Here is a 24,679-nt window from a genome sequence, read left to right as displayed (position 1 = left end):
CTTAGGAGAAGGGCGCCCATTTCCCGATTTGTGTCGGAAGATGGCCGCCCTTCTCCTTCGAAAATAAGCTGGATAACCTGACGGTAGCCCACATTGAAAACTTCTCCCCTGAATCATGAAAATCAATAGAAATGTAATAAATAATAGCACTTATTTAAAAAAAATATAAAAGCCAGATAAATGGTGAGCATGAATTTTTGCCTTTGTATGAAGCTTTATTTAAGGCGGCAAATACCATTCAGTGGTGTAATTTTTTTTTGGGTCATTTCTTTTGCTCTTTCAGTCAGACAAACAGGAATTTAGTTCTACTCAATATGCAGCTGAAGTAATTTCAGCTCTGTTACTCAGATGGCACTGTGGCAACTGCATTTCATGGTTTGCTGCAGAGCACCTGCAAAATGTCCACAATCCACAGGGTGCGATGCTGAACAACATCACAGAGAAAGGAAATTTACTGCTAAGTGTATAACAGCACAAACAAGATGCATATAAAATACTAATTCTGATGTGTTGTGACATTTTCTGAAGGTAAAATGTCATTTTCTCTAAAGTATATTCATTGTCTCCAAAACTCTTCTTTTGCTCTCGTTGAGCCAATGAATGGAATGTGTAAAATATTGCTCAGAATAACTCATTCTACTCATTTGAAGTGGTTAGCCACTGTAAAGTGTTCTACTGCTATTCCAGTTCAGAATTACAGGCCACCCTGCTGGTCATCACTGCTGTATTGTACGTCCGAAATATGGGCTTGTTGACTGAAAATATATGTGGCCATATTCTTTAAATAGTTGGGGTATATTTTTAAAGACGTGGAGGGGCATAATCAAACAGGGGCGCCCATCTATAAGGGTGCCCATCTCTAATGACGGCCCTGTAAAGCGGCGTACCCGACCGTATTATCGAAACAAGATGGGCGGCCATCTTTTGTTTCGATAATACGGTCGGGGCCGGACAAATCTCAACATTTGGGCTGCCCTTAGAGATGGCCGCCATTGGTTTTCACCGATAATGGAAACTAATGGCGGCCATCTCAAAACCGGCCAAATCCAAGCCATTTGGTCTTGGGAGGAGCCAGCATTGGTAGTGCACTTGTCCCCCTCACATGCCAGGACACCAACCGGGCACCCTAGGGGGCACTGCAGTGGACTTCACAAATTGATCCCAGGTGCACAGCTCCCTTACCTTGTGTGCAGAGTCCCCCAAAACCCACTACCCACAACTGTACAACACTACCATAGCCCTTAAAGGGAAACAGGGGGCACCTAGATGTGGGTACAGTGGGTTTTGGAGGGCTCCCATTTACCATCACAAGTGTAACAGGTAGGGGGGATGGGCCTGGGTCTGCCTGCCTGAAGTGCACTGCAGTACCCACTAAAAACTGCTCCAGGGACCTGCATAGTGCTGTGATGGAGCTGGGTATGACAACTGAGGCTGGCAAAGAAATGTTTTATAATTTTTCTTTTGGGTGGGAGGGGGTTGGTGACCACTGGGGGAGTAAGGGGAGGTGATGCCTGATTCCCTCCGGTGGTCATCTGGTCAGTTCGGGTACTTTTTCAAGGCTTGGTCGTGAGCAAAAAGGGACCAAGTAAAGTCGCCCAAATGCTCATCAGAGCCGGCCTTCTTTTTTCCAATATCAGCCGAGGACGGCCATCTCTTAACCACACCCCCGCCCTGCCTTCGGTACACTGCCGACACGCCCCCTTGAACTTTGGCTGGCCCTGCGACGGAAAGCAGTTGAAGCCAGCCAAAATCAGCTTTCGATTATACCGATTTGGCTGGCCTTCTCCTAAGGCCGGCCATCTCTCGATTTTTGTCAAAAGATGGCTACCCTTTTCCTTCGAAAATAAGCTGGCTATTGATCTGTTTACTGAAGTTGGTCAATGCATGTTAAACACCTGTTGGTAGTTAATGCAACTGCCTATGTAAAGATATTGCTGAAGGGCTTTCTGGTAAAGTTTGCCTCTTTGCGGATGATACCAAAATCTGCAATAGGGTAGACACCCCTGATGGTGTGGATAACACGAGGAATCACTTAGCGAAGCTAAGAATGGTCTAGAATTTGACAGCTTAGATTTAATTCTAAAAAATGCAGATTCATGCATTTGGGCTGCCAAAACGTGAGGGAAAGGTACGGTTTAGGGGGTGAACAACTTTTGCATATGAAAGGGACTTGGCTGTGACCGGAGCTGATGATCTTCAGTTGGCCAAAGAAATAGAAAAGGCAATGGCAGAAGCTGGAAGGATGCTTGGGTGCGTAGGGAGAGGAATTGCCAGTAGGAAAAAGGAGGTGATGATGCCCCTGGATAAGGCTCTGGTTAGACCTCATTTAGAATATTCTGTACAATTCTGGAGACCACACCTTCAAAAAGATATAAAGAGGATGGCATTGGTCCAGAAGGTGGCTACTAAAACGGTCAGTGGTCTTTGTCATAAAGAGTATGAGGACAGACATAAAGATCTCTATATGTATACTTTGGAAGAAAGACGGGAGAGATACGATAGAGACATTTAAATGTGGCATAAATATAAAGGAAGCAAGTCTCTTCCAGTTGAAAGGAAGCTCTGGAACAAGGAGACATAAGACGAAGGTTAAAGGAGATAGACTCAGGAGCAACCTCAGGAAATACTTCTTCATGGAAAGCGTGATGAATTCATGGAAGGGTCTCCCGGTGGAAGTGGTGAAGACGAAAACAGTATCTAAATTCAAGAGAGGTTGGGACAAGTAAATAGGAACTCTAAGGGAATGATAGGGAGAATAGATGGCATGAATGGGCAGACTGGATGGGCCATATGGTCTGCCTACATTTTTCCATGTTTTCTATTATGAGGACTCATAGTGGGAGCCTGTACTGTAATGGACACCCAGGTTCTGTTATAGAAATACTAGCATAACTTGGTATTTGCTGCACCTTACTTTACACACAAAGGGATATGTGTAACTTAGAAAATTCTGTAAGTTCTTTGAGGTCAGGAAAACACCTACTGTACCCAGAAGCGGAGCCAGCTTGAAGGTGTCGGGGGAGCAAGAGCGAATTTCCGCCAGCGCATGTTTTAAATGCAACATGTTGAGGAAAAAATAGAGGCGCCGGCTCAAGTCCGTTTGGGGGAGCAGCCGCTCCCCTGACGCCCCTCCCAGCTGCGCCACTGACTGTACCTGAATTTAACTTACCTTACTATTACTAGTGGAAAGACATGAGCTAAATCCAGAAATAAACTAAGAAGCCTAGGGATGGGCCCTAACCTGCTAAACTCTTTTAAAAATTGGTTGAGAAATAGGCAAGATAAGGTTGTGGTACATGAACCTCACTTCAATGATACAGGGGATTAAAAGGGGAATTCCTGAGGTTCAATATTTTTTTTACAGTGATAGTGAGGGTAATTCTATAACAATTCTATTACAGGCATCCGCTGTAAGCGCTGGTTAAGGCACTTGGTTTAAATCTATTCTATAAAGCCACCTAGTTTTCTTTAGAAAATACTAGTGCAAATGGTTGAAATGTACATTCATTAAGGTGCGGTCCCTGACACCAGCCCTTATAGCTGATGCATATGCCCATACCTAGTTCTTAGCACCTGAGTGGTGTAGAATGGGTAAATGTAAATCAATTTTTTATTCTTTCAAAAAGTACAAAGACTAGGGGACACTAAAGAAGTGTATTTTATAACAAATAGAAGGAAATATTTTTTCACTCAATGAATAGTTAAGCTCTGGAACTCTTTACCAGAGGATGTGGTATCAGCGGTTAGCATATCTGGGTTTAAAAAAGATTTGGACATGTTCCTGGAAGAAAAGTCCATAGTCTACTATTGAGACAGACATGGGGAAGCTATTGCTTGCCCTGGGATTTGTAGCATGGAATGTTGCTGCTAAGTGGGTATATTTGTGCCCACTAACATGTGGATATGGCCCCTTCTATCTTAATACACTACTTTCAAAAGAATATTATATTATATTATATTTTGCACATGAATATGGCAGACTTTAGATAAAACAGATCTAAGAAAAAAAGATGCCATGCTTCGTCTTCAGGGCTTGTTGGAAAAAATGCCCTAGAATTATAAAGCAGAGTTCTGTTCCTGAGGTAGATCCGCAGCAGACCCAAATCATTAGAACAAAATGAACGCTATTGAAGTCTGTTTTAAAAACTGAAGACACAAACTGACACCCAGAAAATCAGTTTCTTAATTAGAAACTGAACTAAGCTGCACTTCTGTAGCTAAGCTGCTTTGAAAATAATAATGAATTGATAGTCTTATCCTGAATCATAACACAGTGCAATATTTTATTCACAATGAAAACGACACTATAAATATTCAGGAAAATACTATTGCTATCTTTTCATGCATATTAGTCTGTACCTAATGTTGTTGTACAAGTAACACATTTCAGCAACCGTATACCCCTGGATTCTATATAGCACAAGTTAAGTTATGTGTGCAAATCCAGTCATAGCCTGAATTTGTGCATGCAACCTATTTATTTATTTCGATTTTGTTCACACCTTTTTCAGTAGTAGCTCAAGGTGAGTTACATTCAGATACAGTGGATATTTCTCTGTCCCAGTCTAAGTTTGTACCTGAGGCAATGGAGGGTTAAGTGACTTGCCCAAGATCACAAGGAGCAGCAGTGGGATTTGAACCGGCCACCTCTGGATTGCAAGACTGGTGCTCTAACCACTAGGCCACTCCTCCACTCCTAATTAGTTAACAAGCCAATCAGCACCAATAATTGCCACTTAACAATCGATTGTTGACCCTAATAGGAATTAATTAGAATTTACACGCAGAACTGTGTAAGCATATTCTATAACGTAATGCACATCAAATCTAAGTTGCATAGGGGCCCTTTTACAAAGGCGCGCTGAAAAATGGCCTGCAGTAGTGTATGCGCGTGTTTTGGGCGCGTGCAGAATCATTTTTCAGCACACCTGTAAAAAATGCCTTTTTAAAATTTTTGCTGAAGATGGACTTGTGGCAAAATGAAAATTGCCACACATCCATTTTGGGCCTGAGACCTTACTGCCGGCCATTGACCTTAGCGGTAAAGTCTCACGCAGTAAATGGGCAGTAATGGCCTGTGCGCATCAAATGCCACTTGGCACGTGTCCAATTCTAACATGTGAAAATAAAAATTATTTTTCGGATGCCAAAAATGAAATTACCACAAAGGCCACGCTGTAGCCAGGTGGTAACTCCATTTTGGCGCGCGTTGGGCACGCACAGACGCTTACATGGCTTAGTAAAAGGGCACCATAGTTGAAAAAGGGGTGTGGTCATGGGCATGGAATGGGTGGGTTGTGGGTGTTTCTACAATCTATACATATTGTTATAGAATATACCTGATCGTCATGTAATTTAGGGATGGACATTTACGCCAAGTTTTACTTGGCGTAACTGCCTGCGACTACATTTAGTCAATGGGACAGACGCTCGGCATATTCTATAAACTGCAAGGAATTTTAGGCTTATCCTATAAAATATGCCTAAATTTAGGTATAATTTATAGAATACTCCTAGGTGTATTTTGTTTCATGCCAGTTTTTTTAGGTGTAATATATAGAATCTAATCCATAGTGTACATCGGAAAAAAATGTCTGTGACATAAAGCAGCATTTTCAGATTTCACACACAAGCTGCATGCCTGCTAGTAAGTTTACTTTCAAGGAGAAATTCCATATGAAGTTTCCCCTTGAAAATTCAACATTCACTGCCCATGGATACTGAAATGCCTGTGGACTATGTACCTGCTATTTATATCCACAGGAAAGAGTATGTGCAGAGAGTTAATAATCAAATCAAATGAATCTTCCTCCGATCCCCGGGAATATCCTTTTTCCTGCACAGAGGCCGGGCAATTTTCACAAGCTCATTTTATACAAGTAAGGGTGTGTTTCTGTGTAAAATGTTTTGAAAAATTACATTCATACCATTTTTGTCATCAATATGAGGTATCTAAGTTTATTTTCTAACAGTATATACATTAATAATAATGTCCTAAATCTGAGTAAGAATTCAGAAAATAAGAACTTAAGTGTTGGCATACTGGGACAGACTGAAGGTCCATCAATCCCAGCATCCTGTTTCTAACACTGGCCAATCTAGGTTACAAATACCTGGCAAGATCCCAAAACAGTACAATACATTTTATGCTGCTTATCCTAGAAATAAGCAGTGGATTTTCCCCAAGTCCATCTTAATAATGATTTATGGACTTTTCTTTTAGGAAGCCATCCAAACCTTTTTAAAACCCCACTAAGCTAACTGTTTTTACTACATTCTCTGGCAAAGAATTCCAGAGTTTAATTACACGTTGAGTGAAGGAATATTTTCTCCAATTTGTTTTAAATTTACTACTTTGTAGCTTCATTGCGTATGCCCAAGTCTTAGTATTTTTGGAAAGAGTGAACAAGTGATTCACGTCTACCCATTCCACTCCACTCATTATTTTATAGACCTCTATCATATCTCCTCTCAGCCATCTTTTCTCCAAGCTGAAGAGCCCTAGACACTTATCCTTTCCTCATAGGGAAGTTGTCCCATCCCCTTTATCATTTTTTGTTGCCCTTCTCTTTTCCTTTTCTAATTCCACTATATCTTTTTTGAGATTCATTTACCAGAATTGCACACAGGAGCCTACCCCCAACATCCACCATTTATGGGGCTGAAAAAGTAGTTTTATTATTTTAGCACTGGAAGCTTACCCAGCGGTAATCAGGCAGCCTCATGCGGGGCTCTCTCGGAAATGGCTGCGCGGCAAGTGTCACACTCACTGAACAGCAAAACAAAAGAGTGAGGCAAACTCAAAAAGGACATCAAAGTTTGAAAGTCTATATTATAAAGGCATAAAATTGACCCGACACGGCCGTAATTCAGCACAAAAGGCCTGCTTCAAGGGTCAAACAAATGTTTGCATAGGATACTCTCTTATAGGCTGTCAGGACCACAGGATGTTGCTCCTGTGCAAAACTTTGTTTGACCCCTAAGGCAGAACTTTTGTGATGAAACATGGCCGTGTCGGGTCAGTTTTATGCCTTTTATAAGATAGACTTTAAACTTCGATGTCCTTTCTGAGTTTGCCTCACTCTTTTGTTTCGCTGTTCACGTTCACGTGAGGTACCTTTCCTCCTTTTTTCTTCCACACTTACTGCACAGCCATTTCCATTTTAAAAAATGGTCCTTTTACCTGCTGTGGTAAAAGGGGGCCTTAGCATGTGGCAAATCCACGTGCTGATGCTACCGCGTGGCCCCTTATACCGCAGCTTTGTAAAAGAAGCCCTTAGTGATTAAAACACATGTGAAATGAGCATAAAAAAGTCCAAAAATTGGCAAAGAGGGGCAAAGAAACTCAAAACAAACTGACACATTTTCCTTATGCAGATCCCTAGTACTTACTTTTAAAGATCCTGTTGAACTCTACTTGCCTAGAGCAATAATATACTGGCACTGATAGCAGTGTGCAGCTGGTACCGTGCCTAGGCTGGGTGGATGTAAATAAATTTCACCAAAGCACAAAATGTTTTTGAACAAGAGACTTGGACGCTAGAACACAGTTTGAGTGTTTAAATCTACAGGATAAAACAGAGGGGCAGTTAGTGGCTGACTTACAATACCCAAGTACAGTCTGTTGTAATCAAGGCCTGATATTTCTTGACTCCAAGTTCACAGGTTTCAGATCAGCCATGCAGTAGACTCAGTGCAGTTTTTTTTATTTATTCTGCGCTGTGCCAAATCAGAATTAATTGGTCTTCGAAGAAAGAGAACCAATAAGGCGAGAAAAATAAAGCAATAATTCCCGCATCAGTACACATAGGGGCTGATTACTCAACAAATCAGGGCCTTAGACTGGCATCAGCAAGTATTTATATCAGCACTGAACCCTGCAGGGAGAACATGAAGAAGTTTGTTCAACATATTACTGCGTAAAAGTTAGTTGGCCTGGGATGTATCGTGAACCAATCTAACTAGATGCTCAGTATTTAATAAGGAAATGAGTACACAAATGAGGCAATCTGTGCAGATCAAATTTACACAGTAATTAATAAAGAGTACAGAACAAGGCACTTCATCATGCAAGCAGTTTAACACCTGTTCTTTTGGCTCCATCTTGGAAGTTCATATTAGAAAGGGAATGTCATTTTCCCATTTTGCTGTCCACAGTGGTGATTGAACAGCTACAAAAGGTAGAAGTTGCCGTCTACTGTTTTCAGCAACCTAGAAGTATACTGTATGGTGAAGAAGGAGGGGTAGGGGAGGATGCATCCAGGACAAAAAAAGCAGGAGTTTGACTGTAGGACAGAGTACAGAAGACTGCTTGGGGGAGCTGCATCCTGGAAAAATCATCTTTCGTGGTCTACAGAAAGGATAGGCAACCCATAGAGACTTTTTGAACTTGACAACCATCACTTAGTCCAATACCAAGTTAAGACTTCAGTCCTCTGACAAGCAGGCCTTGTCCTAGGTGCTCTTGTTAAGCTACTGAACTTGTTACAATGTGACTGTAGTTCACAGAACTGAGCGACCTGATGTTAGGTTCCACTTTGGGAGTCAGCACCCAAGAAAAACATTTCGATATCATCGACGACAATACGATGAAATCTTCCACCTAGTGTCCTTGTTGACTGTGCCCACACACACACAGGCCTCAGCAGTGAAAGATGAAGTTAACCAAAGTCTGTATTTAAAGTCAGGTTGGAAATGCTGATGCCATGTATTAAAATCCCACATAGTTTGTTATATAGGGTTGTACAGTGCTATATATAGTGCTTTATGCAGGGGCCCTTTGCCTCTACACCATAAATGGAAGTAAGGAAGAGGTTGGGAACTACAGGCCAAATAGTCTGACCTCTGTGGTATGTAAATTCATGGAAACACTTCTAAAGAAGAGAATAGCGAGGTATATGGAATCTACTGGACTGCAGGATCCAAGGCTGCATGATTTTACTAGAGGCATGTCTTGTCAGACAAATCTGATTAATTTCTTGGCTGGAATAAGGGAGAGCACTGGATGTGGTGTACTTAGATTTTAGCAAAGTTTTTTTTTACAGTTTTCCACATGGATAAATTATAAATAAATTGTGCCCTTAGTATGGACCTTGAAGTGACTGACTAAGTTAGGAACTTGTTGAGCAGAAGGCAACAAGAGGTAGTGGTAAATGGAGTCCACTCTGAGGAAAGGGACGCTACAAATGGTGTGGTTCAAGAATCAGTCCTTGGTCCGATTCATTTTTAAACAATTTTGTGAGCGATATTGCAGAATGGTTCTCTGGCAAGTTTTGCCTCTTTGTAGAGGTTTACCAAAATCTGCAATAGGGTAGACATTCCTCATGGTATGGATAACATGAGGATAAAACCAGCAAAGCTTGAAAAATGGTCCAGAATTTGGCAGCTAAGATATAATGTTTAAAAAAAAATGTGGGATCATGCATTTGGGCTACAAAAAACAAAGAAAGCAGAACAGGGAGTAAAATACTGTGCACGAATGAGGAGCAGGGCCAAATACGTAGAAAAGGTGACAGGAAAGAGCCAAGAATGCTTAGTTGCATAGGAGAGAAATAGCCAGCAGAAAAAAAGGAGATGATAATGCCTCTGTATAAGGCTCTTTTGAGACCTCACTTAGAATACTGTGTACAATTCTGGAGGCCACACCTTCAAAAAGATATAAACAGGATGGAGTCAGTCCAGAGGGTGGCTACTAAAAAGATCAGTGGTGTTCATAATAAAGCGTATGGGGACAGACTTAAAGATCTCAATATGTACACTTTGGAAGAAAGGCAGGAGAAGGGAGATATGATAGAGACGTTTAAATACTTCCATAGCACAAATGCACAGAAGGTGAGTCTCTTTCAATTGAAAAGAAGCAGTGGCGTTCCTAGGGGGGCGGGGGGGCGGTGGGTGCGGTCCGCCCCAGGTGCATGCCGCTGGGGGGGTGCCACGCGCCTGTTGGCACCGCTCGTTCCGTGCTCCCTCTGCCCCAGAACACGTTACTTCCTGTTCCGGGGCAGAGGGAGCATAGAACGAGCGAAGCGGACAGGCGAGCGGCACCCCCCCCCCCCCAGCAGGTAAAGATGCACCCGGGGGGGGGGGGGGTGTCGTTTCACCGGGGGGAGGTGTCGTTTCCCCGGGGGGGGGGGGGGACATCGGCGATCCGCCCCGGGTGTCAGCCGCCCTAGGAACGCCACTGAAAAGAAGCTCTGGAATGAGGGGGCATAGGATGAAGGTGACAGGGGACAAACTCAAGAATAATCTAAGGAAATATTTCTTCACAGAAAGGGGGTGTATATGTGAAACGGCCTCCTGGTGCAGGTGGTGGAAATGAAGTCTGTGTCTGAATTTAAGGAAGCTAGAGACAAGTAACTAGGACCTCTAAGGGAGAGAAAGGGATATAGATGGCATTGATGGGCAGATTTGATAGGCCATTTAGTCTTTATCTACCTTCATTTTCTCTTTTTCTGTGTTATTCAGAGCTTTATGAATACATTATTAACTACTCTTAGTGTTTCCTAAGATGCATGAATGCATTGTTATGTTTATATGAGGGGGTGATGTAAAACGTGTTTTATAGATTGTTATCTGTTTTTATTGTTCTATTTGTACTTAAATTTAAATCCATTTTGAGAACTGGGAGAAAAGGTAAAAAATGTGATTTACCAAAGAGTAATCAAGATCACCGGCATTTCTGTAAACATTCTGGGGACTAATGAAAGAATCCTGACTTGTGAATGTTGCTCACCTAGGAAGAAATTGATAAAACTGCACTCCTGTGTCAGCATGTGCTAATGCTGTTACTGCATATTAATAATAGTTTAGTCCCATTACATAAGATAGGACCAGGGTAAATAATGTGCACTAGTGAACGCTAACACAATGGCACACACTGGTAAATCTAAAACTTAGAGCAAACCTGAGGTCTACGTGGTAACACGGGATCCATAGAGGACAGAAGTCTCCTAAGGGACCTTCTAGTGGAGGAGTAGCCCAATGGTTGGTGCAGTGGCCTAAGAACCTGGGGAGCCAGGCTCAATTCCAGTTGTGGCTCCTTGTGACTCTGGACAAGTCACTTAACCCTTTATTGACCCAGGTACAAAATAAATACCTGTGTATATAATATGTAAACTGCTGTGACTATAAACACAGAAAGGCAGCATATCAAATTCCATCCCATTCCCTTACTGCATGCTAGCTGACATTAGTAAATGTTAACATAGTAACATAGTAAATGACGGCAGAAAAAGACCTGCATGGTCCATCCAGTCTGCCCAACAAGACAAACTCATATGTGCTACTTTTTGTGTATACCCTACTTTGATTTGTACCTGTCCTCTTCAGGGCGCAGACCGTATAAGTCTGCCCAGCACTATCCCCGCCTCCCAACCACCAGCCCCGCCTCCCACCACTGGCTCTGGCACAGACCGTATAAGTCTGCCCAGCACTATCCTCGCCTCCCACCACCGGCTGGCTCTGCCACCCAATCTCGGCTAAGCTCCTTAGGATCCATTCCTTCTGAATAGGATTCCTTTATGTTTATCCCACACGTGTTTGAATTCTGTTACCGTTTTCATTTCCACCACCTCCCGCGGGAGGGCATTCCAAGCATCCACTACTCTCTCTGTGAAAAAATACTTCCTGACATTTTTCTTGAGTCTGTCCCCCTTCAATCTCATTTCATGTCCTCTCGTTCTACTGCCTTCGCACCTCCGGAAAAGGTTCGTTTGCGGATTAATACTTTTCAAATATTTGAACGTCTGTATCATATCACCCCTGTTTCTCCTTTCTTCCAGAGTATACATGTTCAGGTCATCAAGTCTCTCCTCATACGTCTTGTAATGCAAATCCCTTACCATTCTCGTAGCTTTTCTTTGCACCGCTTCAATTCTTTTTACATCCTTCGCAAGGTATGGCCTTCAAAACTGAACACAATACTCTAGGTGGGGCCTCACCAACGACTTATACAGGGGCATCAACACCTCCTTTCTTCTGCTGGTCACACCTCTCACTATACAGCCTAACAACCTTCTAGCTATGGCCACCACCTTGTCACACTGTTTCGTCGCCTTCAGATCCTCAGATACTATCACCCCAAGATCCCTCTCCCCGTCCGTACCTATCAGATTCTCCCCGCCTAACACATACATCTCCCGAGGGTTTCTATTCCCTAAGTGCACCACTTTGCATTTCTTTGCATTGAATTTTAATTGCCAAACCTTAGACCATTCTTCTAGCTTCCTCAGATCCTTTTTCATGTTTTCCACTCCCTCCCAGGTGTCCACTCTGTTGCAGATCTTAGTATCATCCGCAAATAGGCAAACTTTACCTTCTAACCCTTCGGCAATGTCACTCACAAATATATTGAACAGAATCGGTCCCAGCACCGATCCCTGAGGCACACCACTACTCACCTTTCCCTCCTCCGAGCGAATTCCATTCACCACCACCCTCTGGCTTCTGTCCGTCAACCAGTTCCTAATCCAGTTCACCACTTTGGGTCCTATTTTCAGCCCTTTCAGTTTATTTAAGAGCCTCCTGTGGGGAACCGTGTCAAAAGCTTTGCTGAAATCTAAGTAGATTACGTCCATAGCTCGTCCTTGATTCAATTCTCCTGTCACCCAATCAAAGAACTCAATGAGATTCGTTTGGCACGATTTCCCTTTGGTAAAACCATGTTGTCTTGGATCTTGCAACTTATTGGCTTCCAGGAAATTCACTATCCTTTCCTTCAGCATCGCTTCCATTATTTTTCCAGTAATCGAAGTGAGGCTTACCGGCCTGTAGTTTCCAGCTTCTTCCCTATCACCACTCTTGTGAAGAGGGACCACCTCCGCTGTTCTCCAATCCTTCGGAACCTCTCCCGTCTGCAAGGATATGTTAAACAAATCTTTAAGAGGACCCGCCAGAACCACTCTGAGCTCCCTCAATATCCTGGGGTGGATCCCATCCGGTCCCATGGCTTTATCCACCTTTAGCTTTTCAAGCTGTTCATACACACACTCTTCCGTGAACGGTGCTCTATCCACTTCAATCTCATTTATACTTTTTGCAGTCCATCGCGGTCCTTCTCCAGGATTTTCTTCTGTGAAAACAGGACAAAAGTATCTATTTAGCAAATTTGCTTTTTCTTCATCATTATCCACATAGCGGTTCGCAGTATCTTTTAGTCTCACAATTCCCTTTTTAGTCATTCTCCTTTCACTTACAGTATATACCTGAAGAAATTTTTGTCACCCCTCCTTACATTTCTAGCCATTTGTTCTTCCGCTTGCGCTTTCGCCAGACGTATCTCTCTCTTGGCTTCTTTCAGTTTCATCCTGTATTCCTCCTCGTATTCCTTTTCTTTAGTTTTTGTGTATTTCTGGAACGCCAACTCTTTAGCCTTTATTTTCTCAGCCACTTGCTTGGAGAACCATATCGGTTTCCTTTTTCTCTTGCTTTTATTTACTTTAAGACTGCAGTCTTATTTTATACCAATGGGCCACATGGCATTAGCACATACTATTGTCTATTATCGCATGCTAAGCTTTAATAAAAGGACCTCCTAGTTTGGCTAAATGAATCAGAAAATGGAGACAATCCACTTTGAACAGATCTGTTTAGTTACTTTGAGTGTGATTTTTCAATAGTAATGTATATGGGCACTCAGCCTATGTACTTTACAGCCAGTTTTGAAAGGGAAACCATCCGCACTGTTTCCCTTTGATAATAAGCAATCAAAAATTATGCATGCTAAATGCACCCATGCACTGCGGACCTATTATTTCTGTGGGCAGCCATGCAGGGGCAAAACAGAATGCATTCATTTGAACATCGAATACATGCATGCTGTTTTCTTCCCCAACCTACAGGCACCTATGGAGAACTTTCTCTCTCTTTTTTTAACTGAAGTAAAAGAATGAATGCCGTAGAAGCTTACGCATACTTTTCGTCATAGGACAATTTTCAGACAAGCAAATATACCTGGGTGAATTGCTTATAAAATTATTCTTCCTCAGCCCCATCTTACAGAATCAATCCTGAGAACAGCAGAATATCTACGTTGGCTATGGGTTTTTTGTTTTGTTTTGTTTGTTTAGGGATACAGGAATAACTTATGTACATGATTATAAAGATGTCAGTGCCGTATGCATTAATAGTATTCTACTGTTCCATCACATAAAAAACTATAGATGAAATCAAGGACATTATTCTTCTACAGTTCTACATCTACGCAGATTATATGCAGCTACTCATATCCATCAAACCTGACTTGCCCACAACCCTGAATAAACTGACTACCTGTTTAACATCAGTTCAAGAATGGGCTAAAAACAATAAACATTGCCTGAACCCAAGTAAAGCTGAGCTTCTGTGGTTCTCAACACAAGTGGGCACACACCTGACATCAAAATCTCTTTTGGGAAATTTTAACTCTACCTCAAATCACAAGTCAGTAACCTTGGAATACAACTTGCTTCAATATTTACTCTGATCCCCCCCAAATCCAAGCAACCTTCAAGAACTGCTTCTATCAGTCGCTCGTGACAACTACGCTGCCTGTCTCCTTACATTGAGAAGGCAAGTCTTGTCTCAATTTTACATGTCACGATAACATCAAAACTGGATTACTGTAATGCACTTTACATTGGTCTGACTACAAAGGGTCTGCATCAGCTCCAATTAATTCAGAATGCTACGGAACTTCCAAGGTCACTAAGGTGCTCCCAAGGAGTATTCCCTAACCACACCCACAACAAAGAATATCACATGATGTGATACCCGCCAGCGAGCCTTCTCTGGAGTAGCCTCCACACTTGGGAATGCACTCCCTGAAAGGCTTTGCTTAACACATGAGTACCTCTACTTCAAGAAGCAGATAAAAGCTTGGCTCTTCAACCAGGCCTTTAATGGAAGAAGTAACTAACTTGCTAGTCATACACTCAGAGAAGTGACACACCTACCCTAGTTAAGATCATTTTCAAGCACCTTTCTGACCTCATATGCAACTTCCTTTAAATTAGTCCCCTTATTTTCTTACTCCTGTTACTCTATCTTATCTGTTTGTTTCATCTTTGCTTACACCCTAGGCTGCCTACTAAAATGTTTTATCACATTGACATTGTAATATAGCACACTATGCTATACTTTGTATTGCAATTTGAATATTTTTACTGCTGTAATTGTCTATTGGTTATGTTTGACTCAGTGGCGTAGCTATGTGGGGCCTGAGGGGGCCCGGGCCCCCGTAGATTTGGCCCTGGCTCCCTGCCGACGATCCCCTTGAACCCCCTCCTGCCACCAACCCTCCCCCGCCGTTGCCGCCCGCCCCGCCACCACATCCGATACCGTGTTTGCTGGCCGGGCCAGCCGAAGAGAGTCTTTTCAACACCAGAGTAGCACCTTCGTTCAAGGAATTTCCTGGTTTTGATCAGCTGTTTCTGACGCCTTATGGCGGGGGAGGGTTGGTGGCGGGAGGGGGGGTTCAAGGGGATCGTCGTCAGGGCGGGCGGTGATGGCGGGGGAGGGTTGGTGGCAGGAAGGGGGTTTCAAGGGGATCGTGGCGGCGGTGGTGGCTGGGGGGGGTCTATCTAAACAGTGCCCCCCACCTAGGGCTGTGGCCCCCGCTCTCGGCGAGGTCTGGCTACTCCCCTGGTTTGACTTATTCTGGCTGTACAACACTTTGAGTGAATTCCTTCAAAAAGGTGTTACATGAATCCTAATAAATAAATACACTTCAGAGTGCTTTTATTGAGGCAGTCCAGGATAACAAGAAACATCTTTTTAGCAGGAGACCATTGACATTTTCAGTGCTTTCTAGTGATGTATACACACTAGGAGTAAGTGCTGCCTTCAACTGTCTCAGGGTTTCTTAATCCGCTAGGCTGCCAGCATTCCTCTGTGTTCACTGTCTCCTTTGCTCCTCATTCATCTTACAGAACCAGTCCTGAGAACAGTGAGATCTTTGTGCTGACTACTGGAGGTAAATCCAATGATTGCACGAACAGACTGGAAGTTGCAATACTTTACCCTCTAATACACCTTGGGCAAGTCACCTCTCTTTCCAATGCTTTAAGAGCAAACTAAGATTATAAATCCTTTAAGGATCAGAAAATACTTACTGTATCAACATTTGTACCTTGCTCTGAGCTCAGCCTTGAAAAGGCAAATAATTAAATACATATCATTGCTTGATTATATTTTATATTGGATGCAACTGATGCTTTGGACTGCGCTCTACACTTAAAGTGCTGTGAAGGGGTATTTTCAATATGACATCTAAATGGGAAACAAAAGTCTGTCGGAAAATGTGCAAAAACTAAGGGGTCTGTTTACTAAGCTGTGCTAGCATCTTCCACGCAGCATTGCCGACACAGACCATTCAAAGTGAATGGGCTGCGTTGGCACTAGCGCACAGCCAGCCGTGCTAGCAGCTTAGTAAAACCCAGTGTGAGTCTATAATGAAATAGGTAAATATATGTTTTCCAAAATTTGAAAATACATAATAAAACCATGCAATAAAAGGATGCACGGCACACGACATAGACGTTCTGAGATAATCATCTCTGCTAATCAGAAATACATTACAGAAAACATGCAACGGTGGTAGTGGTCCCTGCATCAATAAAATGTCCTCACAATGGCAGAATGTTTCCACCATGTGCAAAACACGCATATATACCTCTGAACATGGAAGGGAGTTCCTCAGTCTGGGCAACATGAGAGCTCAATTTCCCTATGCAGGAGTCTGAGCTCCTGGTCCTCCTGAGCCTCAGGCCCAACATGTGCAGATGGCTGACTACCGGCGCCTTCAGTAGCAGAAGATCCGAGCCCAAGAGGACTGCCTGCAGGTGCTATGTACCATGCAGCAGGAGAGCCAGGATGCTGGGCATATCTTGCAGCAGCTTCTTGGTATCTAGAGAGATCACCATTACTACATTGAGGCCCTATTCAGTACACTACCCACTCAGCAGGCACCTGACTCTCCCAGTGGAATGGGTGAGGCCAGCATTCCACCAGTACCACCCTCCACACCAGCTGCAAGTGGTGCCAGGGCTCACACCACCTCAAGCGGACATGGATAGGATTCACAGGATCCCAGGCCAGTGAGTCAACCTTGAGGCCAGGTTCTTCGTGGGCAGCACACACTGCATTGCTGGGTACTGAGCCCTGCAGCATTAGCTCAGCCACATGGACAACCAGGTAGCCAGATTTCGTAAGAACATAAGCGTTGTCATACTGGGACAAGTACCTGGCAAGATTCCAGAACAGTTAAATAAATTTTATGCTGCTTATCCTACAAATAAGCAGCGGATTTTCCCAAGTCCATCTTAATAATGGTTTATGGAATTCCACAGAGCCACAGAGGCAACTGTATGTACCGATGACTCTGAGGGCAGTGAAAGCACCGTAGAGGAGGACTCTGACACTGTGTTCACTCTACAAGGCCAGGACCATCACCAGTGGCTGGTGTGGGGGGAGGGTAAAGGCCCCCCAGGGAGGACTGGAGATGGAGTATGAGGTAAGACTCTGAGGCACCTAATTTCCATGCTGTGGGTGGTTGTGGGGAGAGAGGGGTATGTGCTAGGGAGGGGGTTGTGGGGGTGGGAGATGGAGGGGGTATGGGGGAGTATGAAGGGGAGGGTAGGAGTTTGTGTGTGCACTGGGGGAGGGGGTGAGGGAGGGAGAGGGAATAGGGTAGTGGCGGAACTTCCTACATGCGGACCTGAGATCAGAGCTCTCGTATCCTCGCTTTTGTTGTCTCCTAAAGGCTAATCTTTTTTCTTTAGCGTTTAATGACCCCCTTCTTGGCCTCTTTCTACTGTCAACTACTCTTATCTTTACTTTGACTCCCTTCATCCCTTTTCATCTTATCTTTTCAACTTTCTTCTATCCTATTTTATTATGGAGTTCCTTTCTCTTTTCTTGTTAGTATTGAACACCACTTTGATTCCTGTGCTGAAAGGCAGTATATTAAGTGCCTCAATAAACATAAACATGTGTTGAGCAAAAATAAATACTGCACTTAACTTTACCAGATATTTCTCTGTATGAGTGTTTGGCACAGACCGCAGCTGGTGTGGTCCCAGGTCAGCTCTGTGGGCGGGGGGAGAGTCATCATCCTCTTGGTTGGGCTACTGCTGCTGTGTGTCCTCTAGCAGGGGCTGTCTTCCTTGCTGTACTAAGTTGTACAGCATGCAGCAGGCCATGAAGATCTTGGTGACCTTTTCTGGATTGTAGAGGAGCTCCCCTCTTGAATGGTCGAGACATCTAAATTTATTTTTGAGCTGGCCAAAGGTGCGCTTGATGATGGTATGCGTGTTCCTATGGCTCTTATTATATTGCTCCTCCACCTCATTATGGGGGTGGACAATGGGAAAGTCATGAGCCAGGTTCACTAAGGGTAGCCTCTTTTATTTTGGAATACAGCTAAAGTAGTCCTTTGTGTGGATTTGAGAGCATATATTAGTGCTCAAAATAAAAGAATAGCATAGAGGATAGTAATGTTATAACGTGCCTTGAGGAAAGCGTGATGAGCTTATGATCACACCTTTTCAGCAGCTCATTATGAATTATTGCAATCTACTCGTAGCCTAGAATACATTATTGCATGACTAAGAGGCTAAAATTACTGTATATAAAAAGCATAAGTTCCATAACTATGGGAACAGATCATGGAACATATGAATAACCATACTGGGTTAGACCAAACAGTAGCAAGATTTCATGCTACCAATCCCAGGGCAAGCAGTGGTCTCCCCATGTCTGTCTCAATAGCAGACTATAGATTTTTCCTCCAGGAACTTGTCCAACCTTTTTTTTTTTTAATTACACAATCCTCACACTTAAATATCAAATAGAGGATAGACACAAAGAGGAAAAAGTCTCAGCTGGCCCAAACCATACTCCATTCTTTCAGGTCTTTTAAATGGGCATCCAGTGTCTATCCTCGGCATAAAAAAACCTCTTGCATAATCTTCTTTTTTTATTTTATTTTAAACAAATGCTTTATATGTAAAATGCCTTTGAAGATAAGATGTACTTAACCCGCAGTTCTCCTCCGCTCCATTTAAAGACCTGAAAGAATGGAGAATGTTCTGGGCCAGCTGAGGCTTTTTCCTCTTTGTGTTTTTCCTCTATTTGATATTTAAGTGTGAGGATTGTATAATATTTTGATGTGAACTCCACTACCTTCTTTTTATAAAAACTAGTGTAACCTTTTTTTAACCCAGATATGCTAACCACTGTTACCACATTATCTGGCAATGAGTTCCAGAGCTTAAATATTCACTGACTGAAAAAAAACATTTCCTCCTATATGTCTTAAAAGTATTTCCATGTAACGTCATTGAGTGTCCCCTAGTCTTTGTACTTTTTGAAAGAGTAAAAAATTGATTCTCTTATACACTACTCAGGATTTTGTAGATGACAACCAAGCCTCTTACCCCAGGGAGGTAAGTGCAAGCAAGCAGACTGTTTCATGAGAGCATTAGTCTGCTGTGACCCCTGTAAGAGAAGGCAGTCTTTTGCGTGCCACTTTTTGAACTTAGGCAATACAGGATGAAGTGAATGACTCTGAGTGATAGGCCCCAGTGGTGGGATTTGAACTCACCATGCTTGAATGATAAGTCAACTGTTCTATGCACTAGGATGCATCATAATTCTACTGCTTGCTAGTATTGTAAAAGCTTGGGGGGGGGGGGGGATCAAGGTATATTTATTCCTTATGCGCTCTGGAAAGGAGAAATTAAAACACAAGCTAAAGATGTAGCACAACTATTATATAATCATTTTAGTGAGTTGTATGAAGCAAGATGGGATACGTCCCCTTCTCATATTGTTTGCTACTTGAACAATTCTAGAATGCCAAAGTTCTCAGCAGAAGTGGTGGGACTCTTTAATGCTCCCTTGCAGGCTAAAGAATTGCAAAAGGCAATTAAATTAGTGCAAAAATAACAAAACTCCGGGCCCTGATGGCTTTACCGGGGAATTCCAAAAGCTTCTTCAACATCAAATATGCAGCCCTTTAAGTCCTTAGTCTATAAAAGTTATGCTCCCAAATTTATGTTCCTACAATTTATGCTCCTAATTTATAAGCATAATCTATGCTCCTAAATTTATGCTCCTAAATTAGGAGCATAATCTAATTTGGAGCACAGAGTATGCTCTAATGTAGGAGCATAAATTATGCTCTTACATTTAAGAGCGTAAATTTTAGGAGTGTAAATTTAGGAGCATAACCTTTATAGAATAAGGACCTTAATGGCTTATTGTAATATAGTAATTGAGCAGGGAGCCTTTCCCCACCATGACAATACAGCCCTAAATAGTTTGATCCCTAAGCTGGGAAAGCCTTTGGAATTTCCGGAATCCTACTACCCAATATCTTTAATTAAATGGGCATAAAGTTGCTATCCACAATTCTGGTGAAGCATCTGTCAGCGAATTTGCTATTATTGGAGAGGACCTGGTATGCTGTCTGAAATAGACAGTCGGTTCCCAACATTAAGAATGTCTTAATGGCCATGGCCCATTGTCAGAAATTCGAAGTGCCGTCTCTGTTGCTTAGTTTAGATGCAGACAGGGCATTCGATAGGGTACGGTGGGATTACTTGTTTTTAATAATGACATGTGGGTATTGTGGACTGCTTCAATATTAGTGAATGGGGTACGAACTGATACATTTTCTGTGAGGGTGGCTAGTCAGCAGGGTTTCTACTCTTGCCTTTATTATTTTTAATTTCATTAGAGCCCTTAATGTGTAACATATGGACATCCAGGGATGTGGACGAGGTTGCCTTGGAGACCACACAGATTAAGACGTTAGCTTTTGCAGACAATTTGTTGGTTGTATTGTCTAATAGGGACCCCTTCTTCCATTGTTACAAGTGTTAGATGAATATGAAAGGCAATCAGGATTTCGATGAAACTTTCAGAAGTCCAAGGCTCTCCCTATTATCGACCCCTTTTACAAAAGCGCAGGAGAGCTAATGTGCAGGTAGCGTGAGCCCAATCAGTACTACCTCGGAGTAGTGCAGATACCTGGTGGTAATTTCAGTTTTGGTGTGTATCAAATCCCGTGGTAGAAAATAATTTTCTATTTTCTATCACAGGGGTATTCCCAGCAGTAACCGGCAGCGTACCCATGTTGGTGCGCACTGCATGGTTACCGCATGGGTAGCATGTAGCCCTTACTGCTAGGTCAATGGGTGGTGGTAAGGGATAAGGCCATAAATAGGCATGCACTAATTTTAATATTAGTGCAGGCCTATTTCCCGGCCCATTAAAAATAGCCTTTTTCCCAGCCATGGTAAAAAATGGCCCAGTACACGCCTAAAAGACGTGCACACACCACCGCAGGCCACGTTTTACCATGACTTTGTAAAAGGACCCCTCTATCTCTAATGTTAAAACTAATTAGTGAGGTTTTTTTCCCTTTTAATTAGGTGGAGGGCTCTCTTAAGTATTTAGGCGTCTTCATACCTGCTGACCTAAGTTAAATGCTGTTAATTTAACTTTGCTGTTGAGAGATGCTCAGCCCAAGTTGGCATAGTGGCAAACATTTCCAGTGTCTTTGATGGGGAGGGTGCATTTGTATAACATGATGATTGTACCTAAATTGTTATGTCTTTCAGATGATCCCTCTTTATTTAAAGACTTGTGAGAATTGAAACTTAAGAGATGGCTTCAGAGATATCTGTGGAAGAGGAAGAGACCCAGATTGCCAGCAAGTCAAACGTTGAATCCAAAATATGGAGGGGGGGGGGGATACTTAATATTAGATATCTGACTATAGCTAGCTCACTGTATATTTCATATAAATGTTGGTTCAGGAGAATGGGGGACATTTCTGTTCCTCTATTAGACACCAACTTGCTTTCTCAATGTCATTTTAGTGTGATACTGCATGTTCCCACAGGTAAATTGTTCACTGTGTTAAAAGATTATCTGATGCTACAGCCGTTACGTGAAGCATGGCGATGGGTCTGTGAACATTATAAATTATTTCCTACTATAACATCATATATATACCCACTGGTAATAATCCAGCCTTTTTGCCAGGGAAGGATAGCAGGACATTTCAAGAATGGGATGGCAGGGGCATTCGCTATCTGTATCATGTGCTTAATGAAGATGGTTTGAGGAAGACATTTTTGGAATTACAGAGAGAATTTTCTTTGCCTGACATGGATACTTATGCAACTTAAGCATAATGTATCAGCAGTTCCTAGAGAACACTTAACGGAGGAAGTGTGGGAAATTCTTACAACTACTTACACATCTGGATCGCAGTTTAAAGTGCCTCTTAAATTTCATCGTATGGTGATGTGAGAGGTAGTGGAGGAAGTGGACTTTGGCAAACTTGCGTTAGAGCTGATCATATACGAGACTGTCTGAAATATAGGCAGAGAGTGTATGCAAGCATGGTTTTGTGGGAATTACAATATAAATTCTTGATACGCCTCTACGTTTCACAATATAGAGCCTTTATTGCGATAGAGCAGAAAGCGGAAAGTTAGGACATATGTTTTAGTTCTGTCCTCAAGTGATTAAGTTTTGGACTCATTTGTTAGATTTTATTAGTAAGCAGCAGAAACGTAAAGTAGAAGTACTACCAACTGTGTTGTTTGATCTCTGCAACATAGCATACCCTATCCAGAAGGGATTAAAAGGGGGGGGGGGGGGGGGGGGGTTGAAAAATTATCCTGATGGTTAAGAAGTCGATTTTACTTCTGTAAAAATGTGTTACATTGGCCGTCCTCCAATCTTCAGGAACTGCAGATAGTAGAACTGATTCATGTTGTTCTGGGCAGTAGTGGGGAAGGTAATATATTGTGAGGTGTGGGTGAGAAAGGCGTCGAGGAACTGGGGAAGATAGTTGGAGATGGCAGGCTGGGTGAGGCTTGTACTGACTGCTAGCACTGACTGAAAAGTACCAGTGGCAAGAAAGACAAGGGAGGCTGTGACCTTAAGGTGGATTGGCACTGGATTATTCCTGTGTATCCTGGCCTGGAGGAGGGGTTGTAGCTGATCATAGAGGTGATGTATGACAGCCCTATCAAAGTGGTACCTAGTAAGGCATTCCTGGTCAATGAGGTCCAGGAAGCAGGTCCTGGGCCTAAATATTGTCAGATAGGGGTATCTTCTCATGGACCTTCCCTCCAAACTCTCATTCACATCCATCAAAGTGTCAGCCACAGAGCATTCATGATTGACGCACAGGTGTCCCACCACCACAGGTGCAACCTACTAACCCCAGTAACACCACAGTGCACACCTCCACCTACTGCACCTAGTGAGAGCTAGCACCAGCACTCAGTCTCCCAGCATCAGCACACAGCTCTCACACAGAAAGCCAGCAGCACACAGCACACTGACATACTGGGACTAGACAAACAGAGCAATAATTAAAGCAGAATACAAGCAGGTACGGATGTAGAATGGGAGGTGTGGGGGTTTGGGGCCAGTTAGGGTTTAGTGGGGGAAGGGGGGCAGATACAGAGCAAGGGATGATGTGGCTGGGGGGCTAGCAGGTGTGTGCAAAGATTTGAGGAGGTGAGACACAGGAGGGAAGGCAGGAAATGTGAGGGTTAAAAGGTTCAGACTGGGCCAAACACACAAAGGTAACAAAGCACTCAGCAACTCTCCACTGTTTTTCACAAGCAATCAATTCAACCTCTCCACTCTCCAAACCAGCAAATTCACAAATAAGTCGAAAGACAAGTTTGGGCTTGGCCTATTCTCTTTTAAAGCATGTTAAAATCACGTTTTTCTTTTCAGCCCCAGGAAGTCATTTTGTTATCCGTTATCACACATAAAAAAAAAAAACCATCACATAATGCCACCCATGACACGCCCCTGAAATGCCCCTTCTGAAAATGTGCTTTTTTTCGGTAAATATTGGGCTTAACTTTTTTTCTGGGTATATTTGACTATATCATTTGGATGTTTTTGTGTGAGAAACACGTCCATCTGCCGCTTGAGCCATTTTTTGCACATTTTTTGTTTTCTTTTGATTATGAACCCCGAAGTCTTCCAAGGAAAGCAACCTCTTGATCCTAAAATAGTATCTTGGAAACTGAAATTCTCCTTCAGCCTTCCCAGATGGGATGTTCTCAAGTGACAACAGACCCCCATACCTGCGCTATTTTTCTGACAGAACAGATCTCTAATGTATTTTCGTATACATCCATTATTAAGCAGACAGTTATAAATTATTCATATGGCTGCCCATTAGTTTTCCAAATACGTACTTAGAAAATATCAATATATTGGTTGAACTGTTTGCTCTTACATACCTAACAACAGTTTGCAGTATGCTGTATGCTTCTGAAACACACCAATGATAATAATGTGGACCGGAAATAATCAACTCCTCAAAAAATATGGGTTTTGTAAACAGTATTTTTTTTTTCAAACGGAAATAAACCTGCCCCCTCATTCCATAACAGGCGGGATCAACATTTATGCGCTTAACTTATAGGATATTATAAATTATGCACGTAAATGTCACATTTAGGGGACAGAAGTTATCAGCATGGGCTACCATTAAGATGGGTTATTTTAGTGTTAAACTGAGTTATTAGTAACTAGGTCTCACTGTATAAAATGAGACCTGTGCTATGCCTTTATATGAAAGGCTGATCTAAACGTTAATAGTGTGAGACTATCACTAGAGCTAGCAGCAGCCATTTTCAACTGGGAACCACTAGGG

The 24,679-nt window shown here is 42.6% G+C and overlaps 1 protein-coding gene across 1 annotated transcript in view; it reads right to left on the bottom strand.

Moving 5' to 3' along the window:
- The window catches only part of DPP6 (dipeptidyl peptidase like 6), a 931,600-nt gene that overhangs the window by 859,937 nt on the left and 46,984 nt on the right, over positions 1 to 24,679 (bottom strand). The gene's annotated exons all lie outside the window — the stretch shown is intronic.

This window comes from Microcaecilia unicolor, chromosome 1 (assembly GCF_901765095.1).
Source record: "Microcaecilia unicolor chromosome 1, aMicUni1.1, whole genome shotgun sequence".
Taxonomy (NCBI): domain Eukaryota; kingdom Metazoa; phylum Chordata; class Amphibia; order Gymnophiona; family Siphonopidae; genus Microcaecilia; species Microcaecilia unicolor.
Note: the sequence above shows the minus strand (reverse complement) of the source record. Positions and strands in the feature narration are given on the sequence as shown.